The 20,735-nt window shown below is 36.2% G+C and overlaps 1 protein-coding gene and 1 non-coding gene across 4 annotated transcripts in view; both read left to right on the forward strand.

Moving 5' to 3' along the window:
* LOC134668101 (uncharacterized) overlaps window positions 1-20,735 on the forward strand; it is a 136,017-nt gene that overhangs the window by 57,090 nt on the left and 58,192 nt on the right. The window contains exon 1 of one of the 3 annotated variants that reach the window (XM_063525594.1): window positions 14,533-14,866. The exons of 1 other annotated variant lie outside the window; for it this stretch is intronic. The gene's annotated coding sequence lies outside the window, so the exon portion shown is untranslated. Of the gene's footprint in view, window positions 1-14,532; window positions 14,867-20,735 lie in introns of those variants that run through there. One more of the 3 variants, XM_063525593.1, reaches the window with a different exon arrangement.
* Window positions 2,048-2,131, forward strand: Trnal-cag (transfer RNA leucine (anticodon CAG)). The gene has a single exon. It is a non-coding gene; the product is annotated as a tRNA-Leu (tRNA).

Here is a 20,735-nt window from a genome sequence, read left to right on the forward strand (position 1 = left end):
AATTTCAACTTATTTAACGACGGCTTGTGACATGGAAATATTTATAATTTTTAGTTTTAATGGAAATGAAAATCTAAACTCTATGAAATTTAATCATAGATCATCCATTATCCATTAATCGTCATCCATTAATTACGTCACACGTTTAAGTGGAGGGAGGGGGTCAAGAAAATGTGACATGTTGTGACATGTTGTGACATGGGGGAGGGGGGAGTAACAAACATTGTGAAGTCATTTTAACATCATCACTATTCATAAGTAACCGAAAATTAATTTATATTTTTTTATTCGCTGTATTTGTAAATAATGAGGTTTTGGAAGTAGGTAATGTTCGTTCCTAATTGGTTTTGTGTTATAAAATTACTAATATTTCTTTTACCAAAAATATTTTTTTATTAAAAAAATAATGCCGAGTTAGTTTTGCCGATTTAGTTGAAAAGAAAATTGCCTAAAATGGTCACACCAGGTGGGGAGGGATTTGCAAAATGTGACCAAGTGTGCAAAATGTGGTCAAAAAACCTAGAAATTCGTGTGACATAATTAATGGATGATCCCTTATCACAAAAACTTCAATGTTACTAGCTGCCAAATAAAAATGTGGAATAGCGCTTCCGAGGCGGGTGGGAAATGGAACATACAATGGACATATAATATTGGCTTACTTTTCGATACTTTTAAACTGGTTGCGGTAAAAGTACTGCATTGGGGATATCGAGTAAAAGTGCGGCAAATACTTGTGTTTCATATACAATTTAATTAGGGTTCCGTACCCAAAGGGTAAAACGGGACCCTATTACTAAGACTTCGCTGTCCGTCCGTCCGTCCGTCCGTCCGTCCGTCCGTCTGTCACCAGGCTGTATCTCACGAACCGTGATAGCTAGACAGTTGAAATTTTCACAGATTATGTATTTCTGTTGCCGCTATAACAACAAATACTAAAAACAGAATAAAATAAAGATTTAAATGGGGCTCCCATACAACAAACGTGATTTTTGACCAAAGTTAAGCAACGTCGGGAGTGGTCAGTATTTGGATGGGTGACCGTTTTTGTTTTTGCTTTTTTTTGTTTTTTTTTTTTGCATTATGGTACGGAAGCGAGTCCGACTCGCACTTGTTTTTTTTTTTCATCTGTTAGCAAAAGTAATACCTAATTTTCTATAGGTAGCGTGATTTGCATTCTAATTAGTGGTATATATTGTTATTTCCATTTCCTATCTAGTTACCTTAAATGTAAGCAATCGTGAAAACGTTTAGGATTTTCACTACAAAGTGGAAATTCCGAATTAGGGCAACTACAGATCGAAAAGAACATATATCAGCCTGGGCATGCCTCACCTTCTTCATCATCATCATCATCTCAGCCATAAGACGTCCACTGCTGAACATAGGCCTCCCCCTTGGCACTCCATCCATACCGGTTGGAAGCGACCCGCATCCAGCGTCCTCCGGCGGCCTCAACAAGGTCATCTGTCCATCTTGTGGGTGGACGTCCTACGCTGCGCTTGCTAGTCCGTGGTCTCCACTCGAGCACTTTTCCACCCCACCTTACTGATTATTATTTGATCTGAATATTTCAATAAGTATACATTATAAGAAGACATTTCATACTATATATCACTTAAAAACATGTATAGGTATTTCTACTTTTGAACCCCTGTGGGCTGATGGAATGATGTGATGTTATTTATTTTCTTGTAGGACCAGGATTTATTTAACTCTATTTATTTTAATTCGTAATTCCGTAAATACAGCGGCTATGACATGATGGCCTATTTCTAATGTGTAAACAGGCCCTTACTCGCACCATTCACTAACCTGGGGTTAACCGGTTAAACCTGGAGTTACCATGGTTAACCAGTACAATTCAACACTTGGTAAAAGTTTATCCGGTTAACCCCGGGTTAATGGGATGGAGCAAGTGGCCCTTAGTGATAGACGAAATTTTTAGCGAATGATGATAATAATAATTGTTTTAATTTTCTTTTGTTTATATTAAAATGCAAATGATAATGCGATCTCGTACGCTATTTTCGTCGGCTCTTGTCAAGTCAGGATGGCCGAGCGGTCTAAGGCGCTGCGTTCAGGTCGCAGTCCACTTCTGTGGGCGTGAGTTCGAATCCCACTTCTGACAACCATTTTTTGTGTTTTAAACAAATATTTTTAATTTACAATCTATCTTTACTTTTTTCAATGATGCTGCTAGTCTATTATCTTCTAGTTTGCTTTTTATACCTTTGGCAAAACGGAACCCTCGGGCCACAGATTACCAGCAGCATTTCACAGGACGATAAAGTCAGACCGTGAAAAGACTGCAGCGATTTTGATAGCCCACGCAGTGCAAGTGTCATTTTAAACGTCAAACTTCTATGAAACTATGACGTATATATAACACTTACACTGCGTGGGCTATCAAATCCGCTGCAGACTTTTCTTGGTGCGACTCTATCAGCCTGTCAGTTAAACGCAAAAGTTGACAGTTCCGAACAACTGACAGGCTGTTATCGTCCGGCGAACTGGTAATCTCTGGGCCCCTTTATAATTTCGTCATGTCGTTATATTTTAATATTACCTAACTAAGCACCTATCCAATACCTAAACTTATCCTATAAATAATGCTTAATGAATTATTCTTATGTTTAAGTAAATATTTTATAAATTATAATACATCTATGTGCATTTCTGTCGCTTTCAAATAACAACATTATCAATGCGTGTTCACTTTTACCACAATTTGTCGTTGGTTGACACACATTGATAAATAAGAAAAAAATATGGTACACATACGTACCTATCTGATAGAGGCTAGAAATTATAATTACCCCCTTATTCATAAAACTTTACGGGACTGATTTAGTCAAATTATGTTTTATCCCTTTCTTACAAATACATAAGTCAAAATGATAGATAAGGACAAACGATTTTTTGTATTAGCTAATTGTGGTTTGTAGCGCGTTTATGAATACAGAGGTAGGACTTTATCAATGACCCAACAACTAATGAATAGGAATAGTAACTGTCATGTCTTACAGGGACCTAAAAAACCTGGCCGAGGATCGCGAAAACTGGCGCATACTCCACCGATAAGAGCCATGCTCTTAAATTATGATGATGATGAATGACATATTGTTATGGGTGTATTTGGAAAGTATGATACCAAATTGATATTATCGAATATAAATATAAGTATTAATAATATAACCTACAGGTATTATAAAACATAAACTTAATCATATTTGTAGATATGTTCTGTATGTTCGTGATCTACTCGTTGTTTGGTGAGACGACACGCGATTTATCCTGACCCTAATGGGCCACGCGATGCAATCTGACATGTTTAAAATGTTACTATTTGTTTAAATATTTAGCTGTGTAGTTTTATTTTAACATGAAAATGGTGTTAAACGTTGTCATTATACACCAAATTATAATAATAACGTCTAGGTATATACTCGTCGTAGTTGTAAAAAATACCTACATATTGGGACACATATGTAACCTAGCATACAGAGTAGCTGTATCTAATAATTGATGTATAAAGTTTAAATCTTCAACAAAAACATTTCCGACCTTACTAATCCCGGTTTATTGTCTCTGATTATTTTACTTACTATTAGCCTCCGCGATTCTCGAAATAGTCTTTTCAGTAGATTACTTCTCGTATTTAGACGAAAGCGCGCCCCGTTTTGAAAAGGGAAACAAATGAGTGACATCTTGTACAACTCATTCTCGTCCCTTATACCTTGTAATAGAGTCTATATTACTTCGGGCCAATGCTAATGAAAATTGTAATGTTGCAAACCGTCAGCAATGCATTCATATGCAAGCAAGTGAAACATGCTCGCCCGGCTTGGTAACAATAGACAAACGGCGCGATTCGGGAAATGAATTAGAGATTCACTAGATATGAAATAGTAAAGATATCTGACGTTCCACGGCAAAAAGCATTATTGCCCCGGCTGAATATTGGAGTGGCGTTAATAATAGCGTAAGCGCCAACCTTCCTAAGGTACCTTTTGCCGTGGAACGTCACATATCTTTACTATTTCATATCTAGTGAATCTGTAATGCATTTCCCGAATCGCGCCTTTAATTTCGCAAGGAGACTTCCTCTTTTTCTGCTCTTAGAGATTTGATGCATTTCCTAATATTCTCTCAGTCTTAGGTCAGACTTGAGAAATAACTTGCGTAAATAATATGAAGGTACGGAATTCGCTGACATAATAAGAGCTATGGGATATATTTTTGAGTAGGTATGATGTGTGCACCTCACTGTACAAGTTTAAGAGTAATTGTTAATTTTCTTTTTTGATAATTATAATATTATTATTCGTTAGTATGGTGATCAACAGACATGGTACATTTTCCAGCATTTTTGGTGCAGCGGAGTGGTGTTAACGGAATTGGTATAAATAATTTCAACCCTAATGATTAATTAACGTTAATTACGTTAATATTAACCTTAATTTACCATTTCAGTTGAAATTATCTATACTAATTCCGTTAACACCACTCTGCTGCACCAAAAATGCTGGAAAATTGATCATTGGTGATCAATTATCTCTACAGCTGACTGTGCAAACAAAACTATGCACCAATTGATAGTAAAAAAGATTGGGTTAGAGTAGTAGGTAATTTATACAATTTCCCTGTATTTATTCTTGGGTTGCCGTCATTCACAAGTCACGAAAGGCTTTGTTAAAATGCCGTTCGGGTATTGCGAGAGTTTAAGAATTTTAAGTTAACTAAGCTTGTTCGTTTCGTTTAATGATATATTTTTCAGTGTAGGTACCACCATTTTTTCCTTGGACAGTAAGTACAGACTGTACAGACATAGAAGACTATTAACTGACCTTCCTAAACCTTACTACAATAAGGTTAGGTCTGCTGAAGCAGTTCTTTATTTGTTTTTGCCTTTCTTGTTAAAGTACGGATGCCTGTCACTGCCACCTAGCGGCCTACGACGGCAACAAGCGACTGTCGAAGTAACGAAAACCTACACGAGATGACAAGGGGTCTGAAACAACGAAAGCTTTCAGCTTGAGTTCCGAACCCACCCGGTAGATGGCGCTACCATAGTGAGAGTATTGGGAGTTGTTTTCTAGGACAGTAAAGTGTTTATTATTATAAAATATGTCTAGATGGCAGTAATATTTATGTATTGTACTGAAACTGTTGTTTCTTTATATATGGGACTAGTTTGTATTAATTGAATCTTTCAGGAAGTCTTGTTCCTAAACTGAGCACAATTTACTATCACGGAAACCACGTTGCAAATCCCTTACAAAACGTCTCATCTCATAAGAGTAGGTACATAGTATACCTATATATATTTGTATTTCCTGCATATTATGTAAATAAACTAGGTAAGTATTACAAAAACAACCCAATCGGAATCCGCTACCTTTGTGACCATCATATAGGTTAGGTACCTACAATTGTACCTACATTTATACAAGACTGATAATATGTTAAACAGAGGTTATAATTCGATATTCAAACATTTCAAACACCAAAGTTCCAGCCATATATTTAATATCTGAAGTGTCCCGGGCCGCGAAAACTTGCAACTCCCCGTCGTTCGTCACGCCACGTCACGACAACTTTTGTAACACAATAGATTACAATAAAATAGGTTCAGGAGCGGTATTCTTACTTTAGAAATTGATCTCCATTTTGACCTACTGAATATTATTAAAATATGTCACTCACGCATTTTAAATCGAATATTACTCGACATGTTTCGCTTGATAAGTAACAGCTTCAACTTCAATTACATACGTAAGTGACCAGTTTTAATATATTGGATAATTACCTATATTGTCTGTGTCTCACAGAAGTTTCGTTTGGCATAAAATTTCCATGTGATCATTAGTAGCATGCATCTCGCTCGTGCTGGGTGATCGCGATGAGCCGCGAGGGACGTCAAATAAGATCAAATGGAGATAAAATTGTAAATTCCGAATGCCACTCAAGGTCCTGTCTAACAAAAATAATGTTTGACAGTTGAAGGTTTACGGTAAAATGTAATCATTTAGAGATGTTGAAATATTAACTCTTGAGTTTAACAACTTTCGGATTTAGATCGACCTACACCACTTTGTGTAGATATTATGGAATCCTTCGTTTCAATCAAGATTAAATGTACACCCACACCGTAAATATGACAGTGTGCTTCCTTGTAACACAATCTACTATTGTCATGTAGGCTAGGTCCCCAGAGCCGCGAAACTTGCAAGTCGCCGTCCGTCACACCGATCTTTGGCACACGGATGTGTGAACTTGAAAATAAAAGTGCGAGTGTCATCTATTTCAGGATGTTTGACGTCGTCGCTACGTCATACGCGTTATAATAAAATTCAGTTTGCCCCAATTTATTGCTTTACTGCATCTGCTAAATAATGTTGATATTGTGACTCTTTGCTGATACGTTGTGCGAGGAAGCCGCCATCTGCTCTTCGGTCACCGGTTACGTCAACCAGACGCTTCGCGATTTCTGCAAAAAAACTTGTGCGCGCTGGGACCCCGCATGGACTTAAGAGTTTCAACTCCAAGGTAGTTAATTGGTCTCATCTCATAGGTGACGTAGGTCATAAGGTACTTGACATTTTTTTCATTTAAAAGTGGAAAAATTACTGTCTTGGGTGAGACTTGAACTCCCAACCCCACCCAACCAACCCAACCTCACCCAAGACAGTAATTTTTCCACTTTTAAATTTATTCTAGGCTTAATAGCATCGTTCGCAGACGTTTCTGCTTGTTAAAAAAAATTAATTTTTTTTTATTGTTTGAACTGTGATAGTGTACTAAATTGTACATCGTAAGTAACTATGAACCCCTTATCCAATAAGCGTCAGTTAGAAGTATTAGAACTTCTGAACCGTCGTTAGCTCGTTATTAAATTGTCAAAACAATTTGCAAGTCGCTACAGTAAAGTAAACCCATTAAAGAACTCGAGTTAGAGCTTTATTCTCGTTCTATTGAAAACTGATTGAAATTAGGTTATTTTTATTGTGTAGTTAATGTTTATGTTTGTATTGTATTTTACGGTTTATGATTAAGGAAACCCCTTTGAAATTGAAATTTAATTAGAACCTATTTTAAACGTCATTCTCTCTTTTAAATTTAATAACTGCAGACATCGTTCACTGCTTAAACCTTTAAACACTACTATGTCCAAGAACCCAAAAAGTCAAGAATTGTTAAGTACCCAACATAAAACGGAAATAATGCATCCGCATGAACTTAAGGGGTACAGCCGGCCTAGCCAAGGTCACAATCGCTATCGCTTCGACAACGAAAAGCATTATGTCTCTCTATCACTCTTCCATATTAGAGTGACAGTGACAGTTGCGTTTCGATCGCTACGGAGCGTAAGCGATCGGCATCTTGGCTACGCGGCCAGGATCTCCTGTTTTTTAAAGCGAAGTGTAAATGTCAACTTTAAGTATTAAATTTGCCCCGTCCACACGTAGACAATCTGTGACAGGTGACAAGGGTAAAAAATTGTCCAGAAACGTGCATACTTAAAATAACAAAATTGGCATTTTTGCGTCCGCATCTCCTGATTTGATCGGTCAATCAAGTGGAATCGGCGAGCGAAATTTTGCACCACTTGAATGGGCGAAAAATAACCTCGTCGGACTGGTCTTAAACTATTTAGGTAGCTGTTTAGACCACAATGGTTTCACTCACTTGAATTTTTAGTCGCTATTGGCGACATGTTTCGGGCCCTTCGGGGGTCCTTCCTCAGGCTCGAGTTTAATATATGTCTCACGAAAGTTTAATATCGATCATATAGGTGGCAGCAATTTCTTTGGCGTGAAGCGTTACAGTTACAGTTTTCGATTTAGGTCACAAGATGGCAGTCCTTCCAAAGCGCACGGTTCCTTTGTCTGTATACAGGGTTACTTTTTTACCAGTACAATAAATCAACATACGTAATTGCTGCCAAAAATAACTACTATTATACTATTTACTACTATTTGGGAACAAAAAAACAAAAATACCAATGCCCGAACTTATCCGCTAAAGTACTAGAAAATGTGTATGCCTTACGCATCAATTAGCAAACGCACGAACTGGCAACTGTTTGTTTACGTCATCGCGCGCGATTTCATACCGTTGACACCTTGTAATTAGTGCAACCAGAAGTTACTAAATTGGTGAAGGATAAATTAATTGATGCGAAATAAAATAAAAAAAAATTTGTGCAATGTGATCTATTATCGATACCAATGATGTGATAAAATTTATTGTACCGGTAAAAAAGTAACCCTGTATAATACCCACGTCAACTTTTCTTTTTATTTTAGAATTGACCTCCATCCTGAGTGTAGGCTAAGTAGGTACAATTGATTGAGTGCTAATGAAGGAATTTGAGGTCGTCGACGTTTTCTGAATAACTTTAAAAAGCCAGAATAAATTAATACTAATGCTAACGAGTAAAAAAAACTTTTATATTTATTAACCAATTTCAATTACTTTTGACAAATCTGGAATGGCAGGAGATTTTAGTGTAAGTAATTTGATTAATTAGCGAAGCAATTCATTTTAGTTTTATTCTTACTTTAGTTTTTTTTACATATTGGTCGATCCGCAAAGTATGTAAAAAATGAAATTAGCCCAAAAAAGTAACAGACATGGTTAAATATTTAGGTTAATGTTTAGCTCAGCATCATTAACTTAAGAGGTATTCTCTTATCGGTGGAGTATCTAGTTTAGCTATGGATTTAAAATAAAATTGCTTACATACCTCTAGCACGTAAATTTCTATCCGTCTCCATAAAATAAAAAATTGCAAAGCGGACTCCGTGCCTTCACTTGACAATCACAAAAAGTTTAAGTAGCTCGTATTTTTGATTGTCTGTCATTCTGAATAGGCTCACGGCTCAGGAGCTAGCAAGGCAAGTCGGGTGTAAAAACTAGGCCGTCTACAATACCTACCCTCGTTTTGTGGAGACAATTTCCTGAATTATTCAAAAGCGTAAGTTAGGCAAAATGAAAGCGAACAATTTGGATAAACGATTTACTATTCCGTGAGTAATTATATTATGCTGCCCAATATTGTAAGGTTGATTTTTTACTCGAATAAATATTGCTGAAAGATGCTTTTTTTTATTCGGCTATGTAGCTAAGAAGTGCAGGTATTTAAATTTAATACTTATAAATAAGGTAAACAATCTTGATGTGTCTTTTAATTGAAAAACACGTTTTAAAAATAAGTTACGGTAAATATGCAACAATTATGAATCTAATACGACCATTTATATTCTTTAGCTTTCACAAGTAATAGTTACTGATTTTTAAAAAGCATTTTTCAATTAAAAGACATGTCAAGATCGCTTACCTACTTTCAAGTTCTTTCTAATGCTAAAAAAACGATCTATAATGGGTCATTCAAATGTTGAAATTATATAAATATGTACACAACCCACGTATGTTTATCATACAAATCTTAGCAGTACAATAATTAGGGTACTCGGTTTCAGCTAGTTTCATAAGTCTTTAAATTGTCGATGTAGTTACGTAATGTGCCTATTATAACACCTGGCGTAGTAAGGTAGCACCAGATGTACTGTAAACTACTTATTATACTACAACTTACTAATTTCGCGTAATATGTATATATCGCTATCGTATCTTTATAACCTAGTGAAACACTCACAGTAACAAACTCATAATATCTATTTCGTACTTATATTAAAATTTACGATACACTAAGACACTCGACGCCGGCGTCACTACGTCTGAGAATTCCCTCGCGTGTCCTTCATCAGGACTGGGACAAGTGTCCTAGTATCCCTTTTGTAATATTGAAGTGTCAACGCTCTGAAATGTAATTGAACTTTTGTCCTGATATGTTTGTAGCGTATTGTTTGTAGCGTTAGGAAATAAAAAAGGTTTATTTGAAAATTGTTTATGCTCGGCAATGCCCGTTCCGTGGAGGGGATTTTACAATTTTAAAATTTTACATAGTTAAATATCTTAGACCGACAATGTGGTCGAGATCACAGAAAACTCTTCGAAGCAGAAATGGTTGAGAACATTGGGGGTGACCTTTGTCCAGCAGTGGACATTCTTCATATGATAATATGACCATGATATCCCTTTTCACTGCAGAGATAATATTGTGTCTGTTTTATTTCGATAATGTCTACTGAATTCTACAAGTCAAAGATTTCAAAGCATAGACTGGGAATCCTTTAGACCGAGTTTAGAGCAATTATTTCATGCAACCGATGATGCCAAAAATGCGGGGGTGCGCGGGACGAGGTGAGCGAAGTCCCGTGCCGTGATTGGTCCGTTCAAAGACACGGACGTCACACAAAGACACTTTCGACTCGAGCATGGAGTAAAATTACCGTATGTGGGGCAGAGGGGGTAGCGCGACTATGCTAAGTCTGCAGGATGTTTTGTCTGTGTTTCAAAGATACTTCACCAGCTACTGGATTTTTTTACACAAAGGAATATTAAATTCTTGCGAATATAATAATATGTATAACAGGTCAAAGGACGTACGTAAAGGGTGTACGTATTCTGAAGGTGGTTGTTTCGAGACTAGCAACCGATTAAAATTAAAACCAATTTACACAATGACATTAGAGTAGGTCCTAGTTATAGTAGTTATTGACAAGTGAAGTCTATAAGCAATCTTCCATGTAGTACCTACAATAAATGTATACAATTACGATTGTGATTATATCTAGACACGCGGCAGCGTGTCAAGCCAAGTTCAAGCAAAGGAACTGGCTAGCCAGCGCCAAGTGTGTAATATTACACGAACCACTTGGTGCCACTTTTGACCCTTCTATAACTCAAAACATCTTTAACGTAAACACATAAAACTACGTGTGTTTAATTATATCCATAAGGACATCTAGAAGCCCAAATTTCATGAAGCTAGCTCAAACGGTTATAAAGATATGAAGGTCAAAAAGTCGTAAATTTTAAGACTGACTGACATACCTATAGTACCTAAACCTAACCTACTTCCAGATGACCTAGAAGGATGAAATTTGGAATCCAGCTCAGTTATTGTGTGAAAGCGTAGGAAAAAATCTAAAAATTAAAAAAAGTTATAAAATAGGGGGGGTCCCCATACAAAAAAACCATTTTTTATTGTGACTGACATATAAGTACCTAAACCTAACCTACTTCCAGATGACCTAGAAGGATGAAATTTGGAATCCAGCTCAGTTATTGTGTGAAAGCGTAGGAAAAAATCTAAAAATTAAAAAAAGTTATAAAATAGGGGGGGTCCCCATACAAAAAAACCATTTTTTATTGTGACTGACATATAAGTACCTACACCTAACCTACTTCCAGATGACCTAGAAGGATGAAATTTGGAATCCAGCTCGGTTATTGTGTGTAAGCGTAGGAAAAAATCTAAAAACAAAAAAAAGTTAATAAATAGGGGGGGTTCCCATACAAATTTCTTTTTTATTGTGACTGACATATAGTACCTAAACCTAACCTACTTCCAGATGACCTAGAAGGATGAAATTTGGAATCCAGCTCGGTAATTGTGTGTAAGCGTAGGAAAAAATCTAAAAATAAAAAAAGTTAAAAAATAGGGGGGGGGCCCATACAAAAAACCTGTAATACGCGCTAAACAACCGGCCCACGGTGTGTCGTTGGCGGCGCGTGGCACCACATAATTAATACAAAGAACAGAAGTAAAAAACATGCAGCGGAAACACAAGAAAAAACATTAAATCTCAATACCTGCCTAGTTTTCTTTACAAAAAGTATTGATATCCCATCAAAAACATAAATGTAAAAAAGGAGAGCCAAGTTCAATACAAAAATTATGCTTGGCTGTGGGGTTCGCCGCAAAAAGAATGGAGATTTAAATGAGTGCCAAGTTCTATGCAAAATCCAAATATGTATTTATAGGAACAAAATAACATTATAAACAAGTATTAAACTCTATTTCTTTGCTTTATTGGATACCTATAACAATTGCTGTTATTTAAAAAAAATGTGAGATCTTAAAGTAGGTTAGATTTGGCTTGGCCAGTTTTTATCAGAATTACAAAATATATATGTTGAATAACTTTATAAAATGATTGATGTAATGAAAACTGGCCAAGTCAAATCTAACCTACTTTAAGATCTCACATTTTTTTTAAATAACAGCAATTGTTATAGGTATCCAATAAAGCAAAGAAATAGAGTTTAATACTTGTTTATAATGTTATTTTGTTCCTATAAATACATATTTGGATTTTGCATAGAACTTGGCACTCATTTAAATCTCCATTCTTTTTGCGGCGAACCCCACAGCCAAGCATAATTTTTGTATTGAACTTGGCTCTCCTTTTTTACATTTATGTTTTTGATGGGTTACAATTACGGCGTTCGTTGTTTACCTATATAGAAAAACAAGACCGAAGTGATCCCATAAGTGTTCCGTGAACAAAGTTTTGTACGGAGCACTAAAAACTGTAGGAATGATGATCAAACATACTGACACCGTCACGTCGAGAATGCGTTGATATATTAATTATGATTATTTGATAATTGAATGGGCCCTTCAATAAAAACTTTTTACAAAAAAAAGAAAACCGACTTCAAAAAGGATGAAATAAAATATTATCCTTTTTAAGTCTATGCGTTACCAACTGATATGTTTGAAGTCGGTGCGGTCTTTTGACACTGACACATCTAATCCATATCGTTTCTAGATCTATTAAACGACGTATCTCAAAGTTCGAATCGGGCAGATAGTCCTATAGCATATACCATACTGCTCTGACCTCTGTGCCACTCTTTACAATATTATAAATGTAACCCCACTATAGCTATAAAGCAATCGGAACTAAGTACCAAAGGACGTCTTTGTACTCTCCGAACTTTGTAAGTCGCTAAAGGCCGGAAACTTTTACAAAACATGGACTTTTATAAGAATATTAATTTTGAAATGTTAACAGGGCTTAGAATTTTTTTCATATTCTCATCCACCATTGCAACTTAGGTACATATTTCCTTTGTAAAAAACTCAAATGATTTAATAAATTCATAGTGTGTCTATGCAATTTTGCAGCTCGCTGTACTTTCCCAAATTTCATAGTAACTTTGGTTTTCGTATCTATTCAAATACACATAAAAACGGAACAATTCAATTCACAGATAGAAACTGATAATATTAAAAATATATCAACGACCTCGACCTTCCTTCCTGTAATAGTGGCGGAAGAAGGACGGCGCTATTAGTCTCACTCGCACTTTAACGATGATTAAGTAAGTCGATGGGTAAATACAGATTTAAAAGCTTTCACATGTCAGTCTCTATGGCACTGAGACAAGGTTCAATTTAGCTGAGCTTGTGATAATTTTTTATTCAATATACGTAATGTTAAATCCGTTAGAATAAAAATAGACCATTATTTAATTTTAAGTTGCAGCATTTTAGGATCTCATGTCATCGTTTTATCTTGAGATATTATTCTAATTTAGTTCATTCTTGTTGGCTACAAAATGCAATATCATCGCTTCAGACAACAGGGTCGAGAAAAATTCGCTTACTAATTTATTTATTCGTATGATACAATCCAGATGCAGTTTATTTTCCACATCATACTGTCATCAGAGATAACAGAACCACATCCGAGCTTCGGGTGGTATTTGACGCGTCTTGTACTGGTTCTAATGGTGACAATGGTGTTTCCTAAAATCAATAAATTTCAGGTTCGTACCTACTCAATATTTAAATTTAATATTTCTTCTATTTTAATTTAATGTCCTTTTTAATTAAAATACTAAAATAAGGATCTAAAAATGAACGTATCCAACTCACTAGATTGTTAAAGTTAGAGCAGCGATGTGGCTAATGTGTGGTCTGTTGATTTGGCACCTCTCGTAATCCTTACTAAGGAGGTCACATTTTTTACTATGGATCCTGGAATTCGCTTAATACAATCTTAGAAAGAGACGATCATGATAACAGACGATAAAATTGATCAACCCTCTAATTTGATACGTCACATTGTTGCTTTAACTTTAATGTTTACAATCGCTATCACGTTATATCCCGTAACTTCTCGATAACTTTGTACAATTACAGAAGCTGCAATGTAGGTAACAATTGATAAGTCTGAACTGAACTTACGTCCTACTTTAATTTCCTTCGCTCTTACTTTTATTATACGTAATATGTCACTGGGATCAGGAGATATGCTCGGTATTAAAATCAACTTATATCTTAATGCGCTAAGTCATTCATTCGTCATTCTAATAGCCTAACAATAAAGTAAGACCGTATATACTATACATATACATAGGTACGTTATTTCGAATGGGGGTGAAAGAATGTCGGCATGAAATTATGCCATCACAGAATCAATCACGCTACCATAATAAGCGCAACTCTACTATAATTTTGCCATTACCAAAGGGCAATACAATTCCCCACGTCATGTCAATTTTCCGCTCACAATTCACGGCCGATAAGAATTTTCGTAAATATTCGCTCAACACCGGAGCCCTGACCCGATTGTTAGTGGTAATCAAGATTAAAATCAACGATAGCTAGTGACCACGACGTCGCGCCGTCAGTCGGCGAAAAGTTACCGCCACGGGAGCACCATCGACGCGACGTAAACAGCCAGTGCTCCACTGGCCGAAAACAAAAAAAAAACAATGAAAAAAATCGAATGACGGAATCGGAGTTCTAAATTCGAATACGCACGATATGTGTTCAGACGGTTTTGATTTTTTGGCGAAAATGACGTGTGATTGTGAGAATGCGAAAACTTTTACGTGAAATGTGTTAGTGTTATTGAATTTAAGTGCTCAAATATTTGGTTATGGTAAGATTTCTTAACAGGATTGCAATATCTGGGTTTAAATGTGGAATTTAAAAGTAAGTTTCATTGACAAAATACTTACCTATTTGAAATAAAAACAAAGGTACACAATTCACACAATAAATACGAATACAGTTGACCTTTTTAAAAGATTCATTAAATATTTCTATAGCCTCGGCATGCGATCATTACCTTTGATAATATAACCTACCGTATAATTTAATAAATCCATAGATATAATGACAAGATAAACAAAGTTTTTGAATACGTTATACGACATGTATTCTTTTTTTTAATACTAAGCGGCGGCAAACAAGCATAAAATACGGCCTGCTGATGGTAAGCAGTCTCCGTAGCCTATGGACGCCTGCATCTCTATTATCGCAATAACAGTCTTTCATATCGTAGCGCGCAAAAATATATGATAAGTTCTTGTGACTCTACCAATAAGATCAAATATTTTGCGCGTTTTCGTTTCTTTGTGAAAACTATCACTATACCTTAATTTTTAAAAATCGTTCCAGGTAAAATATTCCACCAGCACCAGGAAAAATATAAGGCCCTAGTTTTTTTTCCATTATCATTATCAAAATAACTTAATCAGTGCATAAGACCCAAGTTTAAACTTTAAACATATTCTTAAGTAAATATCTATATATTCTCAGAAATCAAACTGCATCGGGCTTCGTCAATGCAATATTTAAGCTACAGTAATTCACCTGGCCCCGTAGACAACATGCCAATCGCTAACGCTTCGTAGCGAACGAAACGCAACTGTCACTGTCACACTAATACGGAAGAGTGATAGAGAAACACAAAGCGATTCGATGGCGAAGCGCAAGCGATTGTCACCTTGGCTAGGCTGGTTGAACATTAATAGACCCCTAGTCGTCTAGACTTAAAAGAAAAACGAGTTCGACGAAACCTATTTTCAACGTCAATCCGGAATACGGAAGCGAATAAGGCTACCCTTGCAAGGGTACTTATGACTCAGTACAGAAACGGACGTATTTTGTAGCTTATAAATGATATGAATTTCAGCCTATGGGCCAAGGTGGGGTGTGGTGTGTCAAACATTTACCTACCACAAGTTCAATGCCATGTTGTCATAACTCAATAGAGTCTATTTGGAATGAGAAGAGTCGTCCCCATACATTCCACAACTCTTCTCTTTCCACACAAACTCTACCTTTTGTTTCAAAGTGGTAACACTTTAGACTTTTTGTGGTGGTAGAGTTTGTGTGGAACTTACGTGCATTCTACTACTTTGAAACAAGTTCCAAAATTAATATTCTAAATGCGAAAGTAACACTGTCTGGCTGTTTGTCAGTCTGTTTCTTACTCCTTCTATAAACCGCGCTGAACCTATCAAAATGAAATTTTGTATGGAGTCCTGGGGGACATGAGATTTTTTCATCATTGTTTTTTTTATCAATGCATAAATCATCAGTCTACGCAGAGGAAGTCGCAGGAAGAAGCTAGAAGTGTAAAAATTATACATTGCATGCGCTATTTTATATCTCAGATATTCCGATAGTAGTAGATCAATTTAGATCATATACAGCCGTATTCGAACAATGAGATACGTCAAATACTAGATGTCGAAACGATATGGATTAGATATGTCAGTGTCAAACAAGTGTCAAATGTGAGGTTTTTTTTGAAGAAACGTCAATTTTGACACTTGTTTGACATTGACATATCTAATCCATATCGTTTCCAGATCTATTAATTGACTTATCTTAAAGTTAGAATCGGGCCGATAGTCCGATTACTCAAGTTGTCATGTCAACCGAAATGTTATTTATAAATCTGGAATGTAAACATTGAGCTTAGTCGTAGTTCTATTAACGGAACTGTCAATAGGACTACTGGAAATATGCCTTCAGCCCGTTCCAGATATAATGCGAGAATCACCTATTTTGAAAAAAAATGTCCCTTCGCCGGACACGTTCTGCCATCTTGTTTCTAACAGGGGCAAGAAAACAACATATATATTTTTTCTTCATCCAGAAATAAGATAAATAAAATAATCCCTTAATTTACACCTTGGCGGAGCACCTCTAAGTGTTGTGCAAACTTCACGATTATAGGTACACAAAACTTACGACTCCATCAAGATGTAACAAGACTTGCCAATGTATTAAACGACGAAGTTGATTTTAAACAAAGCCGCTGTTTCCACGTGAGGGGAATATAAGCATTTTTGGCGGCATGATGATGCATTGTCTGTGGGCACTCATGTGAAGTAATCTTTTAAGCGACATGTAATGCGCGGTAAACTTACCTGCTTTATTCGCAAAAGCTCTCCTCTAGGCGTTTAACTAAATGGATTAAATTGTTTACAAGTTAGTAGCTATGCTTGCACATACTAATGTCGCTGCCTCGTGTTTGAATTTTAGGGCCATATCGTATCGGCGGACCGCGCACCCAGTCGCTGGCCACGAACAAAATGTAAAGTCCAATTTAGTAGAATACCATAGCAACATCGACAAGCGGCACTTACTGATTCAGGGAAACTAATAAATAAACTCGAGAACCGCAACAAATAATATCAAATAACTAGGTTAGCATAGGCCAAACTGGCCAAAGGTGTGTGCGTCATCTATCCGGGAATGACTTTTTCTTGATTTCCGAGGCACGTTTTTTTCTTAAACTTTATTCATCTTAAATATACGAAGTTACATTATGTCTTTGTCTATAGTAATAATATCTTAATGTTTATAGTGGGACTGTACACCTATGGCAGGGAGATTATGAGACATTATTGTCCGATTGGTCCCGTGCGAAATAATTTTACGTGGTATTCTGGGTGTAGTTGATTTATTTCGCGAACCAGCCAGCTCTATTCCTGGATAACATTAGCATATATAAATTCGGAAACAAACGTGACAAGCGCTTGGCGACGCCCCGAGGATGCGTATGAAAATGTAAAGGTGAAAATGAAAATAAATAGAATTATATTAGTGCTGGCTTTGGCATTGTAAATACCTTTTAATGTAATCCGCTTAGGCGCTTAGGATTTCAGATCATAATATTATATGGGCTAAACTCGGCATCTGTTTTAAAACGCCCAGTATACAATAGGAATTGTCAGCTTAACCCACCCGCAGGCGTATTATGGATCGCTTTATCCATGCGACAAAATTTCTGTCACTTTTTAACTCCGTGGGATAGAAAGTGACGGACACCGTTTTATCACGCTGTCACGTAGACAAAAACGATGATCATATCCGTACTATCGTGAAACACTTATTTCGTGTAATTTCATTTTAGAGAGCCTTTACACCATACACCTCCAAATCTTATTAGTATTTTCTCCGACATTGGGGACCTTTTACATTTCCAAATTTAATGTATTATTAACCATAGAGACTATATCACTGTTATATTGTAGTAATTATTCATTTGAAGATTATTATAATGTAATGTTTTCCAAGGTTGGCTGTTGTATTTATAAATGTTGCTAAGTACTTTTCATGTCCCTATATGCTGATATCATCACTGTAAATATAATTTTGACTTGTTAAAGAGGCCTGTAGGCTATATTTTTTGAATTTTGTATTTCAACATAAATTAGAACAAATGATTTGTCTAATGTTCAGTCAACCCGTCGATTGTAAAAATAAATGCCTTTTACTTACGGGCTGAACATAGCAAAAACATAAATTGAAAAAGTCGTTATTACGTAGGTAGATAAGTTAGAGATTTCACTCTATGATATTTATTTTAAAATAACAATCACGTATATAACAATGTTAAAACAATACTTACACAAAACCTAAAATTAACACTAAATACTAAATATAAAATAGGTATCTCTCCAAAGCTACCTACCTACCTACCTACGCTTCTGGAATGGACCCTAGAATGCTGGCGGCGTTGTTAAGATAGTAAAAAGCTACTGGAATAATACCTGTAGGTGTCTTTGCTTACGAGAGTTCATGGATTTACTTACTGTCACATTCTTTACGCCCAATAAGAGCGGGACACAATATCAGTTATTTATTCCACAGACTTATGATAGTTATAATCCTGTCATCAATAAATTTATTCGGCCATAAAGCTGGGCGTTTTATTATCTATTTGCTTCAATAAATAAACAATAAAGCACACACACATTATTTTAAACTACGACGGTTTACTTTTTTTAACTGCTAAGATATATATATATATATATATAAGGTAAACTGAACTAGAGGAAGAGCTCCCGACACATAGTTGTCCAGTATCAAGAGGGAGATGAAAGCCCAGGGCTATAACCGCGAAAATCGAAGTTCGCAAATTGCGGGGATTTTTCCCTGTCACTCTAATTACGCCTTCATTGGAGTAAAAGAGATAGATCCCCGCAATTTGCGAATTTCGGTTTTCGCGGTAGCCGCTCAGAACATAACCCCTATGACAACCCAGGACAGAGATTCCTGGCGCCGCCGTACAAGGAGGCTCGATCCCAGATAGAACTGGGACTAAGGGAAGGAGGAAGATGAAGAGGTAAACTGATACAGGTCATATACGAAAAACAAGTCCCCGTCATCACCACCATGGATCGAAACAGCGTCTACTGCATTTGCAGCAGAGACGACATAATTTCTAGGCCACCCAGATCACGGCAGTACCAAACTAAATTTCTAATCTAAATTTAAATAAAATAAAAATAATTTGATTTGTTAAGAAGTTTTTATTAAGCCGTGCGTCGACTTGAGATCCTAACTAGCTCATTAAACGGTTAGTTATGTGAGATTCAGTTATATTAAAATTGACAGCTAGACATATGAGCACAGTCTTCCTGTCATCGTTGGCACGGTTCCCGGCTACACATTATCGTTTTAGTGATGTCATATATCATACGGTTATGAGCATAACTATTATGTTTTCATTGCAGGTTCGTGCTTCCACTGTGATCTCGGTACGTTTAACTTGCCGGTTTTAAGGCTAAATCAAAAATTAAATATAAGTACCTACACCTAAAGCCATATAAACTAACTTTACATATCTTACAAACAAACATACAAACAATAATAAAAGTAAACGATATTCAACATTTTCATAGAGAATAATTTACCTAAAATGTCTTTCTATGAAAATATTTATAATAAAATCTTAATAGCTATGAATCATTTTGGCGACAATTTTCTGTTGCGTCACCTGTTCCGGTGTAGGATTCGGCAGATTCCCACGGAACCGCCGAAATACGACAACCTTCGGCTAAAAGTCTGCGCTCGCGACTCGCGATGGTTTCCAGCCATTTTGAGGTTAAGCTGAAAGCTTGCCCAAAGACTATAGGTTCTGACATGTATTGTTAAGTTAACTACGAGCAAATTTTATTAACGTAAAGCATGGCATCAGCAAAATATGCATATCGATTATCTTTTGTATGCAGTATTTCAGTTTAGTGTTTAGGTACATTTGTAGAATTCACTAATCAAAAGCTCGTAACTATGAAATCCATATGAAATCACATCGTAGACAACTTTGCCTTTAGACGTAAAGCTTGGTAGTTTCGCAAAGAAAGCAGGAAGGTAATGCGATCATCACTTAGCGACGCTCCGCTTTGTTCGAGTCAGCTTATCGGCAGTCTTGTGACGGACGCGGGCGACATAATAATACATAATAAAATAGAGGTAGAAGAATCGCGGAATGCAACACAATAAACGCGAACGCAACACGTATTGTCGGACGTTTTATAGGTGTCCGAATGTAACTTATACTTAAAAGCTCGTCCTACAATTCGGACTTCGTAATTTCTATATTCATGCAGTTCGTATACTTATACAGTTCGTATCATATCAATAACAAATCGAATTAAAACTTTTTGAATTCTAATACGCCTCCTACTCTCACCGTATTCTGAGACCTGCCTAGGTACGTACAGAAATCTGAAAGTTGTTTATTTGCTGCTTATATGTACAATTGTACACATGTAGT

Source organism: Cydia fagiglandana, chromosome 10, assembly GCF_963556715.1.
Source record: "Cydia fagiglandana chromosome 10, ilCydFagi1.1, whole genome shotgun sequence".
Taxonomy (NCBI): Eukaryota; Metazoa; Arthropoda; class Insecta; order Lepidoptera; family Tortricidae; genus Cydia; species Cydia fagiglandana.